The sequence below is a fragment of the Lolium perenne genome, chromosome 4, assembly GCF_019359855.2.
Source record: "Lolium perenne isolate Kyuss_39 chromosome 4, Kyuss_2.0, whole genome shotgun sequence".
Taxonomy (NCBI): Eukaryota; Viridiplantae; Streptophyta; class Magnoliopsida; order Poales; family Poaceae; genus Lolium; species Lolium perenne.
In genome coordinates, this window is record NC_067247.2 from 308,691,110 (window position 1) to 308,715,422 (window position 24,313).

A 24,313-nucleotide genomic window follows, 5' to 3' on the forward strand; every position below is an offset into this window, starting at 1 on the left:
GAAGCAATTTCGGCGAGCTTCATCTCGACGGTTGCTTGCCGTTTGTTAACGCCGGTGAGCTCCGGCATTCTATCAACCTCCATCGGAGGCCTACTTCCAGGCCAGCGGCCGCGCCCAACATCGACATTGCAGCAAGTGGTTTCGTCCCCACGGCAGTGCTCGACGGCGGTGCAGCTGACCTCTGGCTCATCAGAGGAGATAGGGAGGGACCCGATTGCTTTTTTACATCTTTCAGCGAGGTCTCCTCCACATATATTGGGGACTCATGTTTTATTCTATCTTTCTTTTGGGGTCCTCTGTAATAATGTACACCTCCACCATTTGGATATTAATATAAGCTTCCAGGCCCTTCGGCGCTCCTCTTGTTCAGAAAAAGAGAGCAGCAATTAGAGCATTCCCACTCATCTTTTTAAAGGGTAAAAAAGCAAAAATGAGATGTCAGAGAGAGAGAAAACATCCTAACCGTGCCCCTGTAAACATAGTTTGCGCCGGCGCAAACTTCTATTTATCCGGGGTCCTCAGACGAACCCTATAGAGAGGTAACCTTTCCCAAAAAAAAATATAGAGAGGTAACCGGGGCACCACCTAACACCACATTTAACGAAAACAAAAAAAAGCTAGAATAAGAGCTATGACCGAATCCATACTCCTTTCTATCAGTAAAAAATCACTGGTGTCTCCCAATACAAGCAAACACCGGGTCTTATATAGGAATTTTGAGTGGAGATACTATTAAGTGGAAACTTGGCGCACTGTAGGTGTTCGTCGAAATGGTCGCAAGGTATGTGCCCATATTTTCTATATTTTAGTTGTAGTTCGTATAACAAAAATAGCTCATTTAGCTCGTTTGTTTGTAGAGCTCATCGTACTATTCGTCCGACGACAAATTTCATATCGAGGAAGAAGAGAACATCTCCATGCTATTGGCTTTGGGTGCTAATAAAAAGCCGAATATTGGTGGCTCAGTTTTTGGTAGACAAAATTTATGGAGGGAGCGAATCGAAGGCCACAACAAGTTGATGCAGATGTATTTCAATAAAAATCCGAAATATCCCGAGAGCTACTTTCGTTGCCGTTTTCGGATGGGCATCGACTTATTCAAGCACATTGTAAAGAACGTGATGAAGCATGATTGATACTTTGAGCAATAGAGGAATGCCGCATGAGAGCTTAGTCATAGCACCTATCAAAACGTGACCGCCGCCCTGCGTATGTTGGCATACGGCATACCGGCGAATCTATTGGATGACCACTTTGCCATGGGTGAGAGTACCGCAATCATGCGTGTGAAGCAGTTTGTGGTCGCAATTGTGCAACTATTTGGCTCTACATACTTAAGATCCCTCGCTGAAGAAGACACAATAAGGCTTTTGGAGCAGAACATGGCTCAGGGTTTATAGGTATGATTGGCTCAATTTATTGTATGCATTGAAGTTGGATGAATTATCCCATGGAATGACACAGACAATTTAAAGGGCACAAAAAGGATTCCACTATCATTCTTGAAGTAGTGGCCGATAAAGAGACTCTTCGGAATGCTCGGCACGTGAAATGACATCAATGTTCTTCGACGATCACCCCTTATGACGAGGCTTGCATTGCATGAAGGTTCACAAGTGGAGTTCGAAGCAAATGGCCGCCAGTACAACTATGGCTACTTTCTTGCTGACGGCATCTACCCAAGGTGGAAAATGTTTGTCAAACCAAAAGGTAAGAAACAAAATCAATTTCATAATGCACAAGCGGTGGCTAGGAATGATGTGGAGAGGACATGTGGGATTTTGCAAGCCCAATTTTCTATTGTGAGAGGACCGGCGAGGTTTTGGGACCAATAGTGTCTTTGGTATATCATGAATGCATGTTTGATTATGCATAACATGATCATAGAGGCCGATCATGGTAAAGATGTAGACCACACCCGGTATGAAATGATGGGGGTGCCCGTGCAAGTGAGGACTCCACAAAGGGTGGCTCGTTTCATTGCTTCGTATCAAGCGATTCGGTCCAATGATGCGCACGATGAGCTCCAACAAGATCTCATGGAGGAGTGGTGGAAATGGAATGGATAACAGTAGGTGAGCTACTTTATTTGTTGTATTTGTTGATGAACAACTTGTTGTACTTGTTGTATTTGTTTTATTGCCCGTGTACTATTTGCTTGTGTTGTAAAACTATAAATGCAACAATTATTGTTTATTTAATTTAATTTATTTGATCTTGTTGAGTGGATACAAAAGTCAGAATGTTGTTTGCGCTGGCATCACGCGCTGTAATTTGCAGAGCGCTGGTGGGGGGCCTTGTTTCGGCCACTATGCACGCGCAAAAATAGAACATCCAGTGGAGTTGTCACCAACGTCCCGCGCTCCATCCGGATGCAGCTCTAATACTTGCATTTTACATCATCACGATTGTTACATATATGTTTAGTTTTTATTGATATTTGCCATCATACATCATTATTTATGCATTTTTACTTGATTTACGTGACTTTCCTACAAAGTCCCAATCATTGTTATTTAATACATTTGAAGCATAAAATCTCATTTTTCGTATTTTATTGTTTCAAAGACCTTCTGGAGACCTAAAAATCGAAGGAAAAATATTTGATCGGTTTTTCACCCGGGGAAGCACCATGAGCCAAAGAATCACGCGAGAGGAACCACGAGGGCCAAAATAAGCCAGGTGGCGTGATGTCTACGCACGCTTCTATTCCTGTAGACAGTGTTGGGCCTCCAAGAGCAGAGGTTTGTAGAACAACATCAAGTTTCCCTTAAGTGAATTACCCAAGGTTTATCGAACTCAGGGAGGTAGAGGTCAAAGATATCCCTCTCAAGCAACCCTGCAATTACGATACAAGAAGTCTCTTGTGTCCCCAACACACCTAATACACTTATCAGATGTATAGGTGCACTAGTTCAGCGAAGAGATAGTGAAATAGAAGTAATATGGATGATTGTAAGTAGTAATTGCAATCTGAAATAAAGATGGTAGCAAGCAAACATGTAACATAACTTGTTGGAAACGGTGTTTCAATGCTTAGAAACAAGGCCTAGGGATCATACTTTCACTAGTGGACACTCTCAACAATGTTATCATAAAGGAATATAAATATAAGTACTTCACTATGCTATTCTGAATTACTCTCTGACAGGATAACGAACACTAATTCACCGTGTAGGGCTGCAAAAGCAAACCTTAAAGATGTATTCCCAAGTACTAATAAACACCCCACGCTGTCACTGTGAGCATTCATAGGAGGTACTAACACACCACAATTTTATAGAGACATCCAACTCAAATCATAACCCAGTGAACAAGTATTCTGTGAAATATAGCCTAAGAGACCCACACAGTGCACACACTGTCACCTTTACACACGTGGGACAAGGAGTCTCCGGAGATCACATAAGTAAAATCCACTTGAATAGCATAACGACATCTAGATTACAAAGCTCATCATATGGATCTCAATCATGTAAGGCAGCTCATGAGATCATTGTATTGAAGTACATGAGAGAGAGATGAACCACATAGCTACCGGTAGAGCCCTCAGCCTCGGGGGCGAACTACTCCCTCCTCATCATGGGAGACAGCAATGGCGATGAAGATGGCGGTGGTGTCGATGGAGATGACTCCGGGGGCAATTCCCCGTCCCGGTGGCGTGCCGGAACAGAGACTTCTGTCCCCCGAAACGGAGTTTCGCGATGGCGGCGGCGTCCCTGGAGTCTTTCTGGAGTTTCGTCAATTGGTGTAGGATTTTTACGTCACAAGGGACTTTATAGGCGAAGAGGCGGCGCAAGAGGGGCAACAGGGCTCCCTCCCCATAGGTCGGCGCGCCCCCCCTCCAGGCCGCGCCGCCCTATGGTCTGGGGGCCCTGGGCCTCCTCTCTGGCTCCCCTTCGGTGTCCTGGCCCGTCTTGGTGAAATATGATGTTTGGCCTTTGTTTCGTCGAATTCCGAGAATATTGCCCGAACAGCCTTTCTGGAACCAAAAACAGCAGAAAACAGGAACTGGCACTTCGGCATCTTGTTAATAGTTTAGTTCCGGAAAATGCATAAAATCATTATAAAGTATGAACAAAACATGTAGGTATTGTCATAAAACGAGCATGGAACATCAGAAATTATAGATACGTTGGAGACGTATCAAGCATCCCCAAGCTTAGTTCCTACTCGCCCTCGAGTAGGTAAACGATAACAATGATAATTTCTGAAGTGACATGCTATCATAATCTTGATCAACACTATTGTAAAGCATATGAGGTGAATGAAGTGATTCGAAGCAATGGTAAAGACAATGAATAAACAACTGAATCATATAGCAAAGACTTTTCATGAATAGTACTTTCAAGACAAGCATCAATAAGACTTGCATAGGAGTTAACTCATAAAGCAATAGATTCTTAGTAGAAAGTTTTGAAGCAAGGAAGATATAAGTTTCAGCAGTTGCTTTCAACTTCAACATGTATATCTCATGGATAATTGTCAACACAAAGTAATATGATGAATGCAAATAAGCAAATATGTACGAATCAATGCACACAGTTGACACAAGTGTTTGCTTCTAAGACAGAAAGAAGTAGGTAAACTGACTCAACATAAAGTAAAAGAATGGCCCTTCGCAGAGGGAAGCATGGATTGCTATTTTTGAGCTAGAGCTTTTATTTTGAAAACATAGAAACAATTTTGTCAACGATAGTAATAATTCATATGTGTTATGCATAAGACATCCTATAAGTTGCAAACCTCATGCATAGAATACCAATAGTGCTCGCACCTTGTCCTAATTAGCTTGGATTTACATGGTTTATCATTGCATAACATATGTTTCAACCAAGTGTCACAAAAGGGGTACCTCTATGCCGCCTGTACAAAGGTCCAAGGAGATAGATCGCATTTGATTTCTCGTTTTTGATACATCTCAACTTAGGACATCCATACCGGGACAACATAGAAAACAGATAATGGACTCATCTTTAATGCATAAGCATTCAACAACAGATAATATTCTCATAAGAGATTGAGGATTAATGTCCAAACTGAAACTTCCACCATGATACATGGCTTTGGTTGGCGGCCCAATGTTCTTCTCTAACAATATGCATACTCAAACCATTTGATCATGATAAATCACCCTTACTTCAGACAAGACGAACATGCATAGCAACTCACATGATATTCAACAAAGGTGTAATAGTTGATGGCGTCCCTGATGACCCACAAGTATAGGGGATCGCAACAGTCTTCGAGGGAAGTAAAACCCAATTTATTGATTCGACACAAGGGGAGACAAAGAACACTTGGAAGCCTTAACAGCGGAGTTGTCAATTCAGCTGCACCTGGAAACAGACTTGCTCGCAAGGGTTTATCAGTAGTAACAGTTTTATAGCGATAGATAGTGAAATAACAGCAGTAGAGTAACAGAGACAGCGGTAGTGATTTTAGTAAACAGCAGGATTAAAATACTGTAGGCACGGGGACGGATGACGGGCGTTGCATGGATGAGAGAAACTCATGTAACAATCATAGCAGGGCATTTGCAGATAATAATAAAACGGTGTCCAAGTACAAAGCAATCAATAGGCATGTGTTCCATATATAGTCGTGCGTGCTCGCAATGAGAAACTTGCACAACATCTTTTGTCCTACCAGCCGGTGGCAGCCGGGCCTCAAGGGAAACTACTGGATATTAAGGTACTCCTTTTAATAGAGTACCGGAGCAAAGCATTAACACTCCGTGAACACATGTGATCCTCACATCGCTACCATTCCCTCCGGTTGTCCCAATTCTTGTCACTTCGGGGCCATTGGTTCCGGACAGCGACATGTGTATACAACTTATAGGTAAGACCATAAACAATGAATATCATGATGAAACAATAACATGTTCAGATCTGAGATCATGGCACTCGGGCCCTAGTGACAAGCATTAAGCATAACAAGTTGCAACAATATCATCAAAGTACCAATTACGGACACTAGGCTCTATGCCCTAACAATCTTATGCTATTACATGACCAATCTCATCCAATCCCTACCATCCCCTTCGGCCTACAGCGGGGGAATTACTCACACATGGATGGGGGAAACATGGCTGGTTGATGTAGAGGCGTTGGCGGTGATGATGGCGATGATCTCCTCCAATTCCCCGTCCCGACGGAGTGCCAGAACGGAGACTTCTGGCTCCCGCGATGGAGTTTCGCGATGTGGCGGTGTTCTGGAGGGTTTCTGGCGACTTTGACTTATCCCCGTGCGTTTTTAGGTCGAGGCCGATAAATAGTCCATAGGAGGGCGTCGGAGGCCGGCCGAGGGGGCCACACCACATGGCCGCGCGGGCCCCCCCTGGGCCGCGCCGCCCTATGGTGTGGGGCCCTCGGGCCTCCACCTGACTTGTCCTTCTGGCTCCGTCAGTTTTCTGGGAAAATAGGGCCTTCTGCATAAATTCCGAGGATTTTCCCGAAAGTTGGATTTCTGCACAAAAACGAGACACCAGAACAGTTCTGCTGAAAACAGCGTTAGTCCGTGTTAGTTGTATCCAAAATACACAAATGAGAGGCAAAACAATAGCAAAAGTGTTCGGGAAAGTAGATACGTTTTGGACGTATCAACTCCCCCCAAGCTTAGCTTATTGCTTGTCCTCAAGCAATTCAGTTAACAACTGAGCGATAAAAGAACTTTCACGAACACATTTGCTCATATGATGTATATATTCTCATGCTATGGCTAATACTTAAGCAGTTCATAATGAGATACATGCAAATAAGATCATCTAACAGCTATGTCAATCATGGAGAGGTACCAACAATTAATAATAAGCATCATGAATCATGTATATAAGCAGGATTGCAATGTTCATAAGAGAGTATGACAAAGTGGTATCTCGCTTGCCTGTATTTGATTGGCAAAACATAAATGCCCGGGCACCTCTGGAGTTCATAGAAAGACTAGAAGTAGTGATTGTCAAAGATAAAAGCATCAAAGTTATACCACAATCAATCATATTTTGAGACAAGCATATTATACTAAGAATGACAGTTGTGCTCTCAAGATAGTGCTCAAAGAAATAATGGAGACACAACATAAAAGTAAAAGATTGACCCTTCGCAGAGGGAAGCAGGGATTAACATGCGCTAGAGCTTTTCATTTTTGAAATCAGGAGTAAAATTATTTTGAGAGGTGTTTGTTGTTGTCAACGAATGGTAATGGGTACACCAACTACCTCGCCAACCGGACTTCCAAGAGCGGCTCCCATGAATTATTGCATATTTATTTGGCACTCCTTCCAACCTTTCTTACACAAACCATGGCTAACCGAATCCTCGGGTGCCTACCAACAATCTCATACCATGAAGGAGTGCCTTTTTATTTTAGTTTTATTATGATGATGACACTCCCCCCAACCTTTGCTTACACAAGCCATGGCTAACCGAATCCTTCGGGAGCCGTCCAACTATCACAAACCATGGAGGAGTGTCTATTTAAGTTAATTAATTCGGGACTGGGAATCCCATTGCCAGCTCTTTTTGCAAAATTATTGGATAAGCGGATGTGCCACTAGTCCATATGAGAGTCCGTCAGAAGTAAATGACAAGGTTGAAAGCTAAACACCACATACTTCCTCATGAGCTATGAAACATAAACACAAATTGAGAAGCATTTTGAAGGGTTTAAAGGTAGCGCATGAGAATTTACTTGGAATGGTTTGAAATGCCATGCATAGGTATTTATGGTGGACACTTTGGAATAACTTAGTTTTCATGTGTTTGGAAGCACGAGCAGCGTTCCCGCTCAGTACAAGTGAAGGCTAGCAATAGACTAGGGAGCGACAAATCAAGAGAGCAGTAACTGTCATAATCATGCTTGCGGCAAAATAAATTAACGGAGGCATAAAAGTGATACAAGAACTCTGAAGCAATATAGATCATCGAGGCTTAATTGACTTTTTGTTCAGTCATATGCATGCGTGAGCATGTGCCAAGTCGATATAAATGAATTATTCAGAGGAGGATACCACAATGCCATACTTACTTATGAATAAAACAATGCAACAAACATCCAAGATATGCTACTCATATTAATAAATTGGAGCTAAACATGAGAGATCATAAACTACTAGACTTTCTCAAATAACATATACCTCACATGAACCAACTAAGCATGCTCACATGGATGAGTATATGTACAAAAATGAAAACAAATAGAGTTCATACCAGCCTCTCACCACAATCCAATTGTCGTAGATCGTCATTATTGCCTTTTCACTTGTGCAGCTTGGATAATATGAAATGAAAACCACGCTCCAGCCACCGAAGACCATTGAACTCATAAAGAACTTTACAAAACCAAAGAAGAACAGCAAATATTTTTGGTGTTTTCGAATTGCAAACAAGAACAAAAGGAAATAAGCAAACAAAGTAAAATCTTTTTGGGTTTTCTTATAGCAAACCGGCAATAGCAAATAAAGCGAAACAAATGCAAGAAACCAAAGCAAACAAATGGTGAAGAGAAACAACAGAAATATTTTTGGTCTTTTTGTGTTTTGGGAAAGAAACAAAGCAAAAACAAGAAATAGCAAACTAAAAGAAACACAGAAAAGCGAGATGGCAGAAATCTGCCAAAACCTGACAGCAGTACAGAAATCGATTTTTACAAAAATCTTACGTTGCTCAGCTCGAAAAGTGTTCAACTAATGAAAGTTAGATAACAACCTGGGGAACCTGGACAAAAATTGGCAGCTCAAAATAACGTTCTGGCTGTGCGCACGAATGTTTCTAGTAACAGTCCAGAATCTGTTTTCAGGCAGCACTTCCCCAAATATCATCTTCCTCTCATTAGAAAACCACTCAAACGAACAAAACAAATATGTACAAGTATCCAGCAATCATAATATGCAAAGAATGAGTGATGCCGGTATACCTCCCCCCAAGCTTAGGCTTTTGGCCTAAGTGGAGTTCAACCCCAACGAGGATCGCTGTTTCTCGCCGGTGGATAATTCATGGAGTAGTCATAGTAAAGTTCCTGTGCAGAAGAAAAGCGTGGAGGCTCCACATGTCCAACATGTTGATGCGAGGAACTTGCTGCATCGGATGATGAGTCGAGGTGCTCCTCGACCTCCGTGTCGTCTCTTGCATGTTGGCCTCCTCCCTCTATGTGTGCATCCAGTGCACCTTCTGTGACCGACCAATCTCCCCTGGAATCAAGGTTAGACAAAACAGGCACAGGCAATTTTACTAGTTTCTTAGTTTTCTTAGTTATTCTCCAGACTTTCTTATAAAACGTCATCTTGTAAAACAGGTTACCCAAGTTGGAGGAATCAGAAACAAATTCATGTTTAATCATAGAGGCTACGTCAAGTTTTTCTATAGGAAATGGAATATCAAGATGGTGAGGTTCTACATTATGAAAAGCTAGTAAACGAGAGGCAATGAGACCTCCACAAATTCCACCTTTCTCACGGTTAGTAGCGAGTCTATAAGCTATCAATGCCCCCAAATTATAAGTCCTACTACCTTGCAGTGCCGCAGCTAGAAAAGCTAAATCCGGGATAGAAAGTTTACCACCGATCTTTTTAGCAAGAACGCATTTAGTAATGAAATAGGCAAAGTAGCGGATAGCCGGGAGCTGAATGCTAGTGATTTTACCACTATCCTCTGAGAAACTCCTTCCATAGCAAATCATCTTGAAGAGGCTTAAGAGTTCTTGCGGCGATCCCCTTATCTTCTCGCATGATCCCCATTGCGGTACTCTAATTGCTGCACAAAAATCACTGAATGGCAAGTTGACAGCTTTATTGTAAATTTTATACTGAACCGTGGGGTTAGATCGCGACCAATTGAACTTAAAGTCCTGCACAAAAGACATGGTTAATTTTGCATATTGTCTTGGCTCTCCTTCAACAAAATCACTCAGCCCTGCTCGAGAAATTAGACTCCGAACATCTTCCAATATTCCCGCGCTTCTCATGAAATCCGCGCACGGGTAGTAAGAGGGGTATACTCCCTCTTCACGATTCACTCTCATAACTTGTTGGACCTCCAATTCTTGTTGGTTAAGTTGATATCTACTCCACTCCATTTTCTGAAATTTTCAACAAACAATATAAAATTTGATTTGGTGACATATAATTGAGGGAAACTACCATAGGAACTTGCTAGAGTACTAATCATGCATCAAAACTAGTTTCTACCACTTAGAACAAGCATGCAAGCTCACCAAACATGTTACCTACAGCAGCAAAATATACAAGATATACTCAACCAAACAAAATTCTACTTGGATAGTCGGAGGAGTCACATACCGAAGAGCAAATGTGCCAAATTTCAGACAGAAATCTGGGCTGAGCAAAGAGATCGAGAAATCTGGAGTTCTTGAGCAAAAACGCGAGTGAGAGGAACCTGGTACGAGTTTTTTTGGGAGAGAGAAGATGCTGGGAGAAAGAGATGAGATGGTGGGGCAAGGAGGGGCCCACACCACAGGGTGGCGCGTGAGGACCCACAAGTATAGGGGGTGTATCGTAGTATCTTCGATAAGTAAGAATGTCGATCCCAACGAGGAGCAGAAGGTGTTGACAAGCAGTTTCGATGAAGGATTCACTGTAAATGCTCACAGACAAGTATTCAGGGGGGTTTGATGTAACAGTTGAATAAAGTACGAGTATGTAAAGTGCGAGAGTAATAATTGCAGCGAGTGGCCCAATCCTTTTTAGCACAAAGGACAAGCCGGTTTGTTTACTTATAATGACCAAACGTTCTCGAGGACACACGGGATTTTAGTCTAGTGCTTTCGCTACATACGGCTAAATAATCTTCATTGTTGTGATAAGTGTTGTGTGGGTGAACCTATGCTAATGTACCGCCCTTCCTAGGACTAATACATACTTGTGATTATACCCCTTGCAAGCATCCGCAACTACAAGAAAGTAATTAAGAATTAAATCTAACCACAGCCTTAAACTCTGAGATCCTGCGATCCCTCCTGCATCGATATACCAACGGGGGTTTAGGTTTCTGTCACTCCGGCAACCCCGCAATTGGCAAACGAGTACAAGATGCATTCCCCTAGGCCCATAAATGGTGAAGTGTCATGTAGTCGACGTTCACATGACACCACTAGAAGAATAACACCACAACTTAAATATCACACCATTGAATATTACTCAACCATAGTTCACTACTAACATTTAGACTTCACCCATGTCCTCAAGAACTAAACGAACTACTCACAAGACATCATACGGAACATGATCAGAGGTGATATGATGATGAATAACAATCTGAACATAAACTTGGTTCAATGGTTTCACTCAATAGCATCAACAACAAGTAGAAATCGATACCGGGAGAGTTTCCCCTGTCAAACAATCAAGATCAAACCCAAATTGCTACGGCGGTGGCGGTGTCCAGCGGTGATGACGGCGGTGATGATGGTGGAGATGATGATGATGGTGATGGCGATGATGTCCAGCTCGATGACGGTGTCGATGGCGTCGATTTCCCCTCCCGGAGGGAATTTCCGGCGGATTCCTGCCCGCCGGAGAGCTCTTTTCTCTCTGGTGTTCTCCGCCCCGCAGAGGCGGTTGTAACTCTTCGCGAGGTACCCTCTGTGGCTTAGGTCTTCGGGACGAAGGGTTTGGCGAAGAAAAGGAGGCGAAAAGGGTCGTGGGCCCCCCAGACCATAGGCCGGCGTGGCCAGGGCCTGGGCCGCGCCACCCTAGGGTGTGGGCCCACCCTGGCTCCTCCTGGCTCCTCCTTCTGGCTTCCTTCGTCATCTTGAAAAATAGGATTTTTGGTATAATTTCCTTCCAGAGTTGATCTTCCGAAATATTGCGTTACGACGGTGCTTTTTCCAGAATCCCGGCTCCGGTGTTCGATCCTCCAATAATGATGAAACATGCAAAATAGATGAAATAACATAAGTATTGTGTCCCAATATGAAATATATCAATGAATAACAGCAAATTATGATATAAAATAGTGATGCAAATTGGACGTATCAACTCCCCCCAAGCTTAGACTTCGCTTGTCCCCAAGCGAAACTGAGCTCGATAGACATGACCACATGTTTATGGAGTGAAGAGTCGATGAATAAAATACGGACAAGAAGCATCATATTCATTCACACAGGACATTATAGTAAACAATCTCTTATAACTCATATTGAAACAAGTATAAGGTAATCACAAGTAAAGGTGCATAAGAAATCATAATTGGTGATGGCAAACTTCGTTCTTGGTCAGAGAACAATTAACAGATTATATCTCATTGAGCAGCGCTCCCATGTTAAAGTTTATAAGGCACAACTTGCATACTCAATCATAATGGTTTTCTCATGATCATTGATAACTTGCAAAGCTATATTCATTCAGATAAAACTTGTACTAAACAAAGAAGAATAAAAGACATGATGTAGCAAATCACAATATAATGGTTTGATCACAACTACTCAAATGCTTGCTTGAGATTGAGGGAAATAGGTTTACTGACTCAGCATAAAGTAAAAGACAGGCCCTTCGCAGAGGGAAGCAGGGATTAAATCATGTGCTAGAGCTTTTTCAATTTTTGCAATCATATAAAGAGAATAAAAGTAACATTTTGAGAGGTGTTTGTTGTTGTCAACGACTGGTAGCGGGTACTCTAACCCCTTGCCGGACAACCTCCTAAGAGCGGCTCCCATATTATTTTCATTTTGTGTGGCACTCCTTCCAACCTTTCTTTCACAAACCATGGCTAACCGAATCCTCGGGTGCTGCCAACAATCTCATACCATGAAGGAGTGCCTTTTTATTTTAGCTTTATTATGATGATGACACTCCCCCAACCTTTGCTTACACAAGCCATGGCTAACCGAATCCTTCGGTGCCGTCCATCAATCACATACCATGGAGGAGTGTCTATTTAGTTTAATCAATTTGGGACTGGGAATACCATTGCCACGTCTTTTTGCAAAATTATTGGATAAGCGGGTGAAGCCACTAGTCCATTGGTGGAAGTTGCCCAACAAGATTGAAAGATAAAACACCACATACTTCCTCATGAGCTATGAAACATTGACACAAATAAGAGATACTAAGTTTTGAATTGTTTAAAGGTAGCACATGAAGTATTTACTTGGAATGGCAGAAAATACCATGTAGTAGGTAGGTATGGTGGACACAAATGGCATAGGTTTGGGTTAAGGTTTGGATGCACGAGAAGTATTCCCTCTCAAGACTGGTCTTTGGCTAGCAAGGTTAATTAGCAAGCATAAGAGTCGAGGGAAACAAACAAATATACATGTGATAGAAACAATCATGCATCTTCCTTGTAAGTACAAACAATTTTAACTTCAGAATAATAAGCTATGAGCTAATAAGAAAGACAATGAAACATCTACATGTATTTCTCTTTTCTATTTAAACCTCAAAGTGTTGTTGCTATTGACCAATGCTAAGTTTGCCAAAACCAAATAGATTTATTCAATGCTCCCAAAGTGATACCAATACTAACAACAAGGTGAATCATATAGTAGAGATTGCAAACTAAAATAAGATGTGCAATATGTAAATGATAAGACTTCTCATTAATATTCCATAACGATAACTCACACCAAGGGATACATAGATAACCAACTAAAGGAGAGATACTTCCAAACGCAACCCATCTTATATGATAACTTCCCTACTCATGATATGATACTACTTGACAATAAAAGTAAAAGGTAGTGATAATGTGATACCGCGGCACTCCCCAAGCTTGGAACAAACCAAGGGGATGCCAATACCGATGATGAATTACTCCTTTGGCGATGATGGTGATGAACTCCTCCCGAGCTTCTTAATAAGCTCCTTCGTCTTCAGTTTCTCAGCTTGACAATTCTGCACTAAGATTCGAAGAGATTCATTGTTATCCGAAGTTGGCGATGACGACCTTGTGACGCGAATCGAGTGGTATTCAATCATTCTTCGGAGACGGCAATTCTCCTCCTGGAGTATCTCCACTTCTCTTCGTAGAGCCCGATATTGATCACAAAACTCATCGGTAATCCGTATAACTTCTTCCATCATGGGGAAAGAGTCGAGGCTAAGAGCGGGTGGTAAAGGTCCCTGCAGGTTATGAGAAAAAGAACGTCGAGTGTCAACAGATCCCACCAAGATTTGCTTGCTTCCTCCGGCTTGCTGCTCTTGTCTTGATGGCACCTCCTTCTCTTCCTCCAAAAGCCCCTTGCCCTTGTTGTTGGAGGCCATGGTGCTTCTAAACCGAAAACAGATCCCGGCGTAAACAGCTCGAAACAAAACACGTCGAGAAAATGATATACGGACCTCCAGGGTCCGGGGGATTATATAGCAAATTTTTCTCGTCAAAAGGAAAGCACCAGATCGAACCAGTCGGAAAGGGGCGACGAGGCGGGAAACCATAGGCCGGCGCGGGCCCAGGTCAGGCCGCGCCGCCCTATGGTGGCACCCCCTCGTGCGTCCTTTCCACTCCGTTTCGAACTCGTAATTTCTCATATTTTCCAAAAACAGCAAAAATATAGTTCGGAAAGTAAATTGCGTACTTTTCATTACCGATCAAGTTACCTATTCGAAGTCGAGTTACGCGGATCGTCAATTTGCCCTTTGATGTAGGCCTCCGGTGTTTCCACTTGAATAATATCAACATCAACATTATAAGAATCACCCGAGATATAATGCTTGAGTCTTTGTCCATTCACCACTTGTGTAGCATTGCCTTGGAGAGAGCTGATTTTGATTGCTCCTGAACGATACACCTCCTCGACAACATATGGTCCTTCCCATTTCGAGAGTAATTTCCCTGCAAAGAATCTGAGACGAGACCGATACAATAGGACTTTATCCCCAATATTAAATTCTCTTTTGATAATCCTCCTATCATGCCATTTTTTAACTTTCTCTTTAAAGAGTTTAGCATTTTCATATGCTTCACTTCTCCATTCATCTAGAGAACTCAATTGCAACAACCTCTTATCACCGGCAAGTTTAGGATCTTTATTTAATTCTCTAACAGCCCAATAAGCTTTGTGCTCTAGTTCTAGAGGTAAATGACAAGCTTTCCCATAAACCATTTTATAAGGTGACATTCCCATGGGATTTTTATAAGCAGTTCTATAAGCCCAAAGTGCATCCTTCAATTTACTAGCCCAATTCTTTCTAGTTTTATTAACGGTCTTTCCCAAAATAGATTTAATCTCTCTATTTGATAATTCTACTTGACCACTAGTTTGAGGATGATAAGCGAAGCAATTCTATGATTAATACCATACTTAGCAAGAGTTTTTCTAAAACCTCCATGAATAAAATGAGAACCTCCATCGGTCATAATATATCTAGGTACTCCAAATCTAGGAAAAATAATATCTAAGAGCATTCTTAAAGAGGTCTCACCATCAGCACTTTTTGTAGGTATAGCTTCCACCCATTTAGTAACATAATCAACAGCAACAAGTATATGAGTGTTACCTTCCGAAGACGGAAAAGGTCCCATGAAGTCAAATCCCCAACAATCAAACGGTTCAATAACAAGAGTATAATTCATAGGCATTTCATTGCGTCTAGAGATATTACCAACCCTTTGGCATTCATCACAAGATAAAATAAACTTTCTCGCATCCTTGAAGAGAGTTGGCCAATAAAAACCTGATTGTAAAACCTTTTGCGCGGTTCTTTCTCCGGCGTGATGTCCTCCATAAGCACTACCATGACATTTACTCAATATTTCTTGTTGTTCATACTCAGGAACACATCTTCGCATAATACCATCCACTCCTTCTTTATATAAGTGTGGGTCATCCCAGAAATAATGCCTCAAGTCATAAAAGAATTTCCTCCTTTGCTGAGCTGAAAAGGTTGGAGGCAAGTACTTGGAAACAATAAAGTTAGCATAATCAGCATACCAAGGACTGTCTCGCGAGCTCACCTTTATTACAGCCAATTGTTCATTTGGAAAACTATCATTAATGGTGAGCAGGATCATAAGCAATATTTTCCAATCTAGACAAATTATCAGCAACAGGATTATCAGCACCTTTCCTATCTACAATATGTAGATCAAATTCTTGCAAAAGAAGTACCCATCTAATAAGCCTAGGCTTAGCATCTTTCTTTGTCATTAGGTATCTAATTGCAGCATGATCAGTATGAATAGTAACTTTTGAATCAACAATATAAGATCTAAATTTATCACAAGCAAAGACTACAGCTAATAATTCCTTTTCAGTTGTAGCATAATTTCTTTGAGCAGCATCAAGAGTTTTACTAGCATAATGAATAACATTCAGTTTTTTATCTACTGTTTGTCCAAGAACAGCGCCTACAAAGAAAATCACTAGCATCACACATAATTTCAAAGGGTAAGTTCCAATCGTGGGGGTTCAACTATAGGAGCAGCTTGTTAAGGCTTTCTTAAGAGTTTCAAAAGCTTCCTTACAATCGTCATCAAAAACAAATGGTACATCTTTTGAAGAAGATTAGTAAGAGGCTTTGAAATCTTGGAGAAATCTTTAATAAATCTCCTATAAAACCCAGCATGACCAAGAACACTACGAATACCTTTAACATCCCTCGGATAGGGCATCTTCTCAATTGCTTCAACTTTAGCTCTATCAACTTCAATACCTCTCTCAGAAATTTTATGTCCCAATACAATTCCTTCATTAACCATAAAGTGGCATTTCTCCCAATTAAGAACAAGGTTAGTTTCTTCACATCTCTGCAAAACTTTATCAAGGTTTCACAAGCAACTATCAAAAGAATTCCCATACACGGAAAAATCATCCATGAATACCTCTACAATACTTTCACAAAAACCATGAAAAATAGCAGACATGCATCTTTGAAAAGTAGCAGGAGCATTACATAAACCAAAAGGCATACGTCTATAAGCATAAGTTCCATAGGGACAAGTAAAAGTGGTTTTCTCTTGATCTTTAGCTTTAACAAAGAATTTGTGAAAACCGAATAACCATCAAGAAAGCAAAAATGAGTATTTTTAGACAATCTTTCTAGCATTTGATCAATAAATGGTAAAGGGTAATGATCTTTCTTAGTAACTTTATTAACTTTTTCGAAAATCAATGCACATTCTATACCCTACAACTACTCTTTGAGGAATGAGCTCATCATTATCATTAGGCACAACAAATCATACCTCCTTTCTTGGGAACGCAATGCACAGGACTAACCCATCTACTATCAGCAATAGGATATATAATACCAGCTTCAAGAAGTCGTAATACCTCATTCCTTACCACTTCCTTCATCTTCGGAATTAGACGACGCTGAGGTTCAACAACAGGCTTTGCATCATCTTCCATATTAATAGCATGTTGGCATATAGACGGAGAAATCCCCTTCAAATCATCAAGAGTGTAGCCAATAGCGCCTCGATGCTTCTTCAATATTTCCAATAACCTTTCTTCCTCAATCTCTGAAAGCTTAGAACTAATAATAACAGGATATATTTTCTTATCATCAATATGAGCATATTTAAGATTATCAGGTAAAGGCTTTAAATCAAAAACAGGATCTTCCTTTGGTGGCGGTGTTGTACCCAAATCTTCCACCGGTAAATCATGCTTGAGAATGGGTTGGCGAAGAAAAATTTCCTCAAGCTCATCTCTTTCTTTCCTAAAAATTTCGCTCTCGCTATCCTCCAAATGTTGCTGCAAAGGATTATTAGGAACAAGAACAATAGATGCACATTGCTCCATTTTAAAATCATTACTAGGCAAATCAGCTTTATAAGGAGTTTTAGTAAATTTAGAGAAGTTAAACTCATAAGATTCACCAGCGAATTTAGTCAAAATTTTCTCTTTCTTGCAATCTATAATAGCTCCACAAGTATTTAGAAAAGGTCTACCAAAAATAATAGGACAATAATTACTAGCAGCAGAACCAAGTACCAAAAAGTCAGCAGGATATTTAATCTTACCGCATAAAACTTCCACATCTCGAACAATACCAATTGGAGAAATAGTTTCTCTATTAGCCAGCTGAATAACCACATCAATATCTTCAAGTTCACAAGAATCAATTTCGTGCATAATCTCCGTGTAAAGCTCATACGGAATAGCACTAACACTTGCACCAATATCACATAATCCATAATAACAATGATCACCAATTTTAACAGATATCATAGGAACACTAGCTTGTTTGGGTTTATTAGGATGTGAAACAATATTAGAAGCATCTTCACAGAAAATAATATGACCATCCTCCACATTTTCAGGTCACAAGATCTTTAACTATTGCAACAGCAGGTTCAACTTTTATTTGTTCTTCGGAGTTCTACAGGTTTCTTTTCACTTTTATGAACCGCACTATTTATAACAGAGTACTCTTTCATTTTAGCAGGGAAAGGAGTTTTTTCAATATAAGCTTCAGGAATAACACGATCAGCAGTTTCAACTACAACGCATTTATTAATAGATGAATCAATTTTATCTTTATACGGTTCATGATACTTATCAAAATTCTTCTTTGGCAATTCATAATGAGAGGCAAAAGCTTTATAAAGATTTACAACAACTTGAGAATCAAGACCATATATAGCACTCATATTACGAAATTTATCAAGATCCATAAAAGCTTCAATGCATTTATAATCATAAATTATACGATTCTCTATCCTTGTCGTTCTCCCAACCTTAGATTTTCTTGGATCCGATCAAGAAGGTCCCTTTTAAACTCTTCTTTGTTGCGTGTAAATGATCCAGAACAAGAAGTATCCATCAAGGTCTTGTCTTGAAAAGAAAGTCTTGCATAGAAATTATCAATAATAACATTACCAGGAAGCTCATGAATGGGGCATTTGAGCATTAAAGACTTCAATCTCCCCCAAGCTTGGGCAATACTCTCTCCATCATGAGGCCAAAAATTATATATGCGATTCCGATCCTTATGAATTTCACTTGGAGGATAGAACTTAGAATAAAACCGGGGCACAATATCAAACCATTCAATATAATCCACATTATCCATTAATATATACCAATTCGCAGCATTAACAGACAGCGACAAAGAGAATAGTTTCTTCCTCACTTCATCCATAGCAATACCTGCACATTTGAATAACCCGCATAATTCATGCAAAAACAGTAAATGATCACCAGGATGGACAGTTCCATCCCCTTCATAGCGGTTATCCATAACACGTTCAATAATTTTCATAGGTATTTTATATGGTATCACTTCCTCACTGGCGCCTCATCCACTACCGTTGCAGTAGTAGTAGATTTCCCAAATAGAAATTGAAGAGAAGATCTCTCCATAATGACTTATAGCAAGAGGCAGAAATAAAATCAGCACAACAAGAAAGGTTTTCCTTACCAATTCCACTTACCAATAGCGCTTCATTCCCCGGCAACGGCGCCTTAAAATAGTCTTGATGACCCACAAGTATAGGGGGTGTATCGTAGTATCTTCGATAAGTAAGAATGTCGATCCCAACGAGGAGCGAGAAGGTGTTGACAAGCAGTTTCGATGAAGGATTCATGTAAATGCTCACGAGACAAGTATTCGTGGGGTTTGATGTAACGGTTGAATAAAGTACGAGTATGTAAAGTGCGAGAGTAATAATTGCAGCGAGTGGCCCAATCCTTTTTAGCACAAAGGACAAGCCGGTTTGTTTACTTATAATGACCAAACGTTCTCGAGGACACACGGGATTTTAGTCTAGTGCTTTCGCTACATACGGCTAAATAATCTTCATTGTTGTGATAAGTGTTGTGTGGGTGAACCTATGCTAATGTACCGCCCTTCCTAGGACTAATACATACTTGTGATTATACCCCTTGCAAGCATCCGCAACTACAAGAAAGTAATTAAGAATTAAATCTAACCACAGCCTTAAACTCTGAGATCCTGCGATCCCTCCTGCATCGATATACCAACGGGGGTTTAGGTCGGGGGGTGTCACTCCGGCAACCCCGCAATGGGCAGACGAGTACAAGATGCATTCCCTAGGCCCATAAATGGTGAAGTGTCATGTAGTCGACGTTCACATGACACCACTAGAAGAATAACACCACAACTTAAATATCACACCATTGAATATTACTCAACCATAGTTCACTACTAACATTTAGACTTCACCCATGTCCTCAAGAACTAAACGAACTACTCACAAGACATCATACGGAACATGATCAGAGGTGATATGATGATGAATAACAATCTGAACATAAACTTGGTTCAATGGTTTCACTCAATAGCATCAACAACAAGTAGAAATCGATACCGGGAGAGTTTCCCCTATCAAACAATCAAGATCAAACCCAAATTGCTACGGCGGTGGCGGTGTCCAGCGGTGATGACGGCGGTGATGATGGTGGAGATGATGATGATGGTGATGGCGATGATGTCCAGCTCGATGACGGTGTCGATGGCGTCGATTTCCCCCTCCCGGAGGGAATTTCCCCGGCGGATTCCTGCCCGCCGGAGAGCTCTTTTCTCTCTGGTGTTCTCCGCCCCGCAGAGGCGGCTGTAACTCTTCGCGAGGTACCCTCTGTGGCTTAGGTCTTCGGGACGAAGGGTTTGGCGAAGAAAAGGAGGCGAAAAGGGTTGTGGGCCCCCCAGACCATAGGCCGGCGCGGCCAGGGCCTGGGCCGCGCCGCCCTAGGGTGTGGGCCCACCCTGGCTCCTCCTGGCTCCTCCTTCTGGCTTCCTTCGTCATCTTGAAAAATAGGATTTTTGGTATAATTTCCTTCCAGAGTTGATCTTCCGAAATATTGCGTTCTGACGGTGCTTTTTCCAGCAGAATCCTGGCTCCGGTGTTCGATCCTCCAATAATGATGAAACATGCAAAATAGATGAAATAACATAAGTATTGTGTCCCAATATGAAATATATCAATGAATAACAGCAAATTATGATATAAAATAGTGATGCAAATTGGACGTATCAGCGCGCCCCCCTCCTTGGCCGCGTCGGCCTGTGGTGTGGCACCCTGGGGTGCCCCACAGGTCATCCTCTGGTGCTCCCAGGTGCCTCTTCGAAAAATAGGACCAACGGTATAATTTTTGTGAATTTTTGAAAACTTTGAAAAATGCACATTTCTGGGTATTTAGTTTATTATTACTGGCCAGGATTTTTTTTGAAAACTCTAATTAAGTAAGGAAATTTGCAAATCAAAAGTGCTACAGCAAATAAGACAAGTGGAGTGAGAAAGAGATGTTGTTTACCTCCTCTATGCATATAAAAAGTATTTGTTAACAAGGTTGATCAAGTCTTGCCACCAAATAAATTTTACATAGCATAAGAAGAAATAAACCTCAAATCAATCATGTTACCTTGAATTGTATTGATATGGATCCAATCACGAGAGTTTGATATTCTTCTTTAGGCTCATATATAGGACAATCAATAGTTCCCACTTTGATAGTTCTCACATTAGAAATAGTATTAACTCCACACGCTTTCTCAATCCTCTTGGGGAAATAGACGGTATGCTCTTTATCATCAACATTGAAAGTAACCTTTCCTTTATTGCAATCAATAACAGCCCCTGCGGTGTTAAGAAAGGGTCTCCCAAGAATAATAGACATATTATCATCTTCAGGCATTTCCAACACAACAAAATCAGTTAATATCAAGCAGTTAGTAGTAACTTGAACAGGAACATCCTCACATATACCAACAGGAATAGCAGTAGATTTATCAGCCATTTGCAAAGATATATCAGTAGGTATCAACTTATCTAAGTAAAGTCTCTTATAAAGAGAAAAAGACATAACACTAACACCGGCTCCCAAATCACATAGAGCAGTTTTAACATAATTATTCTTAATAGAACAAGGAATAGTAGGTATACCTGGGTCGCCCAACTTCTTTGGAACTTTGCCATTGAAAGAGTAATTAGCAAGCATAGTGGAAATTTCCTCATTGGGGATTTTCCTTTTGTTAGTAACAATATCTTTCATATACTTTGAATAAGGAGGCAATTTAATAGCATCAGTCAAAGGGATTTGCAAGAATAAAGGTTTCATCCAATCACAAAATTTATTATAGTGTTCTTCTTCCCTTGATTTTAGTTTCTTAGCAGGAAAAGGCATTTGCTTTTGAACCCAAGGTTCTCTTTCATTACCATGTTTCTCAGCAATAAAATCTTCTTTAGTGTACTTTTTATTTTTAGCATGCTTTTCAGGTTCTTCTTCAACCTCTTCTTTATCAGGAGTATCATTCTTATCATTATCTTTATCATGTTCATTACCACTTTCAGTTTCAGCATCGGAAATAGAAATACTATTAGGATCATTAGTAGGTTCAGAGGATTCTACAACATTTTTATGTTTCTTCTTCTTTTTCTTCTTAGAAGGAGCACTAGGTTCAATGCGTTGAGAATCTTGTTCAATTCTTTTGGGATGCCCTTCAGGATATAGAGGATCCTGGGTAGAGACACCACCTCTAGTTGTTACTTCATAAGCATGTTTCTCTTTAGAATTATTCCCATAAGTCATTTTGCACTTTAGTGAGTTGATCAATTTGAGTTTGAATCATATGGAAATGTTTAACAAGCATCTTAACATCATTGGAGGTTCTCTCTACAATATCATGCAATTCACTAATAGCTCGAGAATTTTCCATTAAATGATTCTCTACTCTCATATTAAAATTTTCTTGCTTAACAATATAATTATCAAACTCATCTAAGCATTGTGCAGGAGGTTTTGAATACGGAATATCTTCCCTAGTAAAGCGTTGAAGGGAGTTTACCTCAATCATGGATGAAGGGGGAATTATCTCACATATATCTTCTATGGGAGGAAGATTCTTCACATCTTCAGTTTTAATACCTTTCTCCTTGAGAGACTTCTTGGCTTCCCTCATATCTTCATCATTCAATTTAATCATACCCCTCTTCTTCAATATTGGCGTTGGAGTTGGTTCAGGCGTAGTCCAATCATCATGATTCCGGCTTATTTTAGCCAATAATTCTTCAGTCGTGCCCTGAGTTCTTTTCCTGAAAACACAACCAGCACAACTATCCAGGTATGCCATAGACTCAATGGTTAGTCCACTATAAAATATATCAAGTAAATCATGCTTTTCCAAAGCATGATCAGGCCGAGCTCTAATAAGAGAGCAAAATCTCGCCCAAGCCTCAGGCAATTTCTCTCCATCTTCCTGGTCAAAATTATAAATTCTCTGCAAAGCAATATGTTGAGCACTAGCAGGAAAGTATTTACGGAAGAAAACATCAAGCAATTCTTTTGGACTTTTAATAGAATTAGGTGGCAAACTATTATACCAAGTTTTAGCGTCATCCTTTAATGAGAATGGAAAGATTTTAGCAACAAAGTAAGTACGCATCTTGACATCATCAGAAAACAAGCTACTTAGAGTAGATAACTCAATCATGTGTTCAACAGCACTTTCTTTTTCAGTACCACAAAAGGGTGTTTTCTCAACAATAGCTATATGAGATAAATCAAGAGAAAAATCATAATCTTTATCCTTAATGTTTATAGGAGATGTGGCAAACTTAGGATCAGGAGACAGTTTATATCTAACAGCATGTTCTGCAAGCAACTTCTTTATTTTTCTTGCATCAATAGTAGCATTGCATTTTTCAATAAAATCATCATTAAGCTCCACATAATCTTCATCAGGATCATCACTAAAATAATCAAGTTCAGGTGAATTAACAGGTGTGGTAGCATTAGGAGTTTCAGTATTTTCAATTTGTCTAGACCTAGCAATCGTAGCATCTAGAAAGGATCCCAATGAACCACTATCATCAAGCACAGCAGAAATATTATCAATATTATGAGAGTTTTCAGATTCAGCAGAAGTACCCGCATGCGAAGCATGTGGCGGTGAAACAAGTTTATCAATCACAGATGGTGAATCAAGTGTAGCGGAGGTATTCAGAATTGTACCTTTTCTTGTAGTGGATGGTAATATGGCGACTTTAGAATCGCGAGGTTTACCCATGATGGAGAATTTGCAGCGAACAATATTAATCCAAGTGAACTTCCAAATAAAGCTATGCTCCCCGGCAACGGCGCCAGAAAATAGTCTTGATGACCCACAAGTATAGGGGATCGCAACAGTCTTCGAGGGAAGTAAAACCCAATTTATTGATTCGACACAAGGGGAGACAAAGAACACTTGGAAGCCTTAACAGCGGAGTTGTCAATTCAGCTGCACCTGGAAACAGACTTGCTCGCAAGGGTTTATCAAGTAACAGTTTTATAGCGATAGTGATAGTGAAATAACAGCGGTAAGAGTAACGAGAGACAGGCGGTAGTGATTTTAGTAAACAGCAGGATTAAAATACTGTAGGCACGGGGACGGATGACGGGCGTTGCATGGATG